Source organism: Osmerus mordax, chromosome 12, assembly GCF_038355195.1.
Source record: "Osmerus mordax isolate fOsmMor3 chromosome 12, fOsmMor3.pri, whole genome shotgun sequence".
NCBI lineage: Eukaryota > Metazoa > Chordata > Actinopteri > Osmeriformes > Osmeridae > Osmerus > Osmerus mordax.
Genome location: NC_090061.1, coordinates 17,431,302 through 17,435,556, shown reverse-complemented (window position 1 = coordinate 17,435,556; position 4,255 = coordinate 17,431,302). Strand labels below are relative to the sequence as shown.

General features: G+C 40.3%; 1 long non-coding RNA gene across 1 annotated transcript; it reads right to left on the bottom strand.

Annotated features, from left to right (window-relative positions):
* Window positions 1-1,417: 1,417 nt before the first annotated feature.
* LOC136953880 (uncharacterized) lies at window positions 1,418-3,764 on the bottom strand. Its single transcript, XR_010878022.1, has 3 exons — window positions 3,658-3,764; window positions 3,472-3,520; window positions 1,418-2,344 (listed from the first exon to the last, which is right to left on the bottom strand). It is a non-coding gene; the product is annotated as an uncharacterized lncRNA (long non-coding RNA).
* Window positions 3,765-4,255: the final 491 nt, after the last annotated feature.

The window sequence follows — 4,255 nt, the reverse complement described above, 5'->3', positions numbered from 1 at the left end:
AAACACTGGCCTCTGCTGTTTTTCTGGGGATATTAACTTGATCCAGGGTCACCAAACTGACCATCAATGCTGTCAACATATCCGGGGATGTAGTTATGTCCTCCACAATAAGATATCACGCTTCAACATCTCCAAACTATGCGATAAAATCTCAATTTGACTGTATACCACCACCTGCTGGATGTTTTGTTGAACTCTTCTCAAAGTTTGCTAGCCCTCATCCCTTCCTCCCCTCGACTACAGATCACGTCATACATGATCGTGTATTTTCATTGGCAAGACAAAGTAGTGTTAAGCTAGCATTGAAATACACATATGCTAACCCATAGTAGCAGTACGATGACAACACAGACACACTTGTCAGAGTAAAGATCGTCGCCCAAGCGTCGCCCGAGTGTCGCGGGGTGGTCTTTCGGCCAAAGTAACTTTCTATATTATTTAGACATGTAAACGTCCATATATGTTCATGAAATTTTACACGTAGATTGTTTGGTATGCCTAAAATAATACTACTTACACTTTGCTGGCGATAGCAAAAGAAAATGCTGGCAAAAAGACCGGAAACTGAGTGTCCAAACCCCGTTCGGGTTTGGACAATTAGGGACTTTAAGCAGTGACGTTAGAGGGACGGCTACGGCGTCCGCTAAACATTCCATGGGGTTGCCGTAGTAGTGGTATTTGATTATCACTAAGCAACATTGTAACCTCTCAACAGCTACTTAATGCGTAACCGACGTTGGTCTGAACATTATTTAGGCTACAATGTCTCTTAAAATGGCCCGGGAGCACTTGTTATATTCTTTAGATGATAATTTAATAACAGAGGAGGAGTTTACATTACTGTATGACATGAACAGGTCCAGCAATTTAGATTTGCCGTATAAACAGTATACACCTTTTAATTTGGATGATATGGAGGAAGATGAATGCCTTGCTGAGTTTCGGGTGAGAAAAACTGACATACCACTGCTGGTGGAGGCTCTTGGCATACCCGACGAGTTCGTCTGCGAGCAGAGAAGTGTGGTGGCTGGCACAGAGGCGCTCTGCATGCTACTAAAGAGGCTCACATACCCATGCCGTTATAGCGACATGATGCAGCGATTTGGGCAGCGACCAGTACCAGTCTTGTGCATGGCAACAAATTGCGTGCTAGATTTCATTTACGATGTTCACCATCGCAGAATTACCGAGTGGAACAACACAATTTTAAACCCAGTTGCTTTGCAAACATATGCTGACTGCATACAACAAATGGGCGCACCACTGGACAACTGCTTTGGCTTCATAGACGGCACAGTACGACCTATCGCCAGACCAGGAATGAACCAGCGGGTGATGTACAATGGCCACAAAAGAGTGCATAGCTTGAAGTTCCAGGCAGTTGCCATCCAAAATGGCTTAATTGCCCACCTACATGGTCCAGTAGGTAAGTTCCCTGACTTATGTGACAAAGTGTTACAGAAAAAAAACACATTTAGGCCTACTCCTAATGCTGAGTTTGATGTAATAAATAATACTTATTTTGTTTTGCAGAGGGAAGGAAACATGATTCAGGGCTTTTAGCAGACTCTGGTTTACTACCTGTAATGGAACAGCATGCAGTGTCCCCAGCCGGCCATCCAATGTGCCTATATGGAGATCCTGCATATCCACTGCGTGTCCACCTCCAGGCCCCATTCAGAAATGTCAATCTCACTCCCCAGATGATGGCATTCAACAAATGCATGAGTGAAGTGAGAGTGTCTGTAGAGTGGATGTTTGGAGACATCGCCAATTATTTTAAGTTCATGGACTTAAAAAAAGTTCATGGAAAAATAAAAAAATTGGGTTGAGTAGCGTAGGAAAACTGTACATTGTATCTGCTTTATTAAGAAATGCACTCACTTGCCTGTATGGTAATCAGACATCCACATTTTTTAAATTGGATCCTCCACACATTCTGGACTATTTTTCATGAGTTATTTACTCTCTGTCGAGTGCATATGTTAACTAAGGCTAAAGCCTTAACCCACAAATCCATTGAAATAAATTACTAAATTCTATACACCTTTGACATTTTTATGGTATTAGTATGAATATATATAATGATAAGATTGTAGTACAAAATTGTATTTAATTGTTAATCAAGACATGTTATAGTAGCAAGACTATAAGATCTCACCTTAATAAAGAGCAATGTCCCGACATGCATGTATAATATTTAGTTTTATTATTAAACATCGGTCATCTCAAAATGATTTGTTTATATTATTATTTATTTTATTATTATTTATTTATTTTATTTTGTGAGTTTTTCAATTAGACCAGGATGGCCAGACACTGAATATGCTCCAGTCCAGTTTCACTGCAAGAGAAAAAAAAGAAAACACAAGTTGCCTGACATGTTTCTAAAAGTAACCAACATGATATCAAATGTCAACACGATTTGTAAGACACCAGCCAAAGTGTTCACAAGTAGAATTTACAGTATACATAAAGTGTAATAACATTGCTTTCATCAAAAGCACAGCTGACAGATTCTACATATCTAGTGCTTCAGACATTACCTCTTAAATTGAATCAATGAATCACTATTTGGTTAATCTTTCAATTACAGCAAGCAATGCTTGCCCTTGCTGCTGCTGCTGCTGAAGGAGCATGGCCTGGGTAGCCTGCATTTGGGCCTGCTGTTGCTGCATCATTTGTATCACATCTATCATCTGCTACTGCGACTGTTGTGCCCTCCTAGGTTGCTCCTCCATCCCTTGCTTTTTAAATTCTAGCTCTTTCTCTCTCAGCTCTCTGTCAATTTGACTTCTCTCTCTCAAAAATGCAATTGTATCATTGCCACTTCTCCTATGCTTGTTGCTTAACTCCTCTCCATCCTCACTCAGCCTTCGTTTTGTCTGGCCTATCCTCTCCATGGCCCTCTTCCTAGCCTCCTCTGCTTTGGCCCTGTCTGCATCGATCTTGCCTCTGTCACTACATCCTCTCATTTCTTCAACTGCCTTCTCCTTTTCTGTTATTTCCTCAATTAATTGATCTAATTCTGTGATTTCTATTGATGTCCCGGTACTCCTCATCTTTACTATTTTTCTTCTTATATTTGTCCTGGATCAGGGCAAACCTCTCTCTCACAGACCTTTGTGAAATTTTAAATTGAAGGTCCAGGGAACTATTCAGGGCGTCTGCTATAGTAGACCAAGTCTTCCCCTTGTCCACACTCCCCTTCTTGAATCGGAAAGGCTCTGAAACTAGAATTTCTCTTGCGATTATCACATCATGCCTCTCTGTCCACTCCATGGGGGCACTAGATACTTTTGGGCAACTAGTTAACCAAGCTTCAAAATATGACCTGCTACATAGTTTTGGATATAAGTATGCTATAGTTAAGATACCTGTCTTGATAAATAATTCTAATCAAAACTGTTGAGAATAGCCAATTTGTTAGCTACAACGTTAGCCTGTCTAACTAACGGTAATGTTACTTACCAGTACTGTGGTCTAGCATCCTCTTGAGTTTTGGCAAATGATGTCATGTCTATGAACAAACAGGAAAATCGGTCAAATTAGCCAGTATCTTTAACAAATATACTAATAATCCACATAAAGCTGCTAACGGTAGAATCGAATGTAAAAGAAATGGCAGTGTCAAATACGATAAAAACGTATAATCACCTGCTTGAAATCCGACGTTTTTCAGAGTACGGCAAACCAGTCGCTCTCACGTAGCGTTACGTTAGTAGACCGCTGGGCTACAACGGCAGGAAATTTTGAGATGGAATTTAGAGATAGGATTTTAGTTTTCTCGAACGCCGTAGCCGTCCCTTCAACCGTCGCTGCTTAAAGTCCCTAATAGTAGTTTACAGCGGTCGGGATTGGACACAGTGACGTTAGTTTAGCAGCTCATTAACTTCTGGGAGATAGCTAAGCTAACTGCTTTACTGCAAGGCAGAAACGCCACAAGCAAAGAGGCCAGGGTGATAACTATTTACTCATTTTACTTTGTGATATGACACACAATTGTGATGTGTAATGTACAATATAAGCTGATATTATTAAGGAAGTACATATACTTTCGGAAACAGTAGTCTACTATTTCACTGAAGTATTAGCATCATGACATTAGCCTCTATTGCCCGGGCAACACATACTTCAGCGGTCTATGATGCATCTGTTTTCAATCGTTAAAATAAACATTCCTCACAAATACATTTTCGTTGTGGGATTTATTATGACATTAGATTACAAGTAAACGATTTGTGGGTGAAATTAT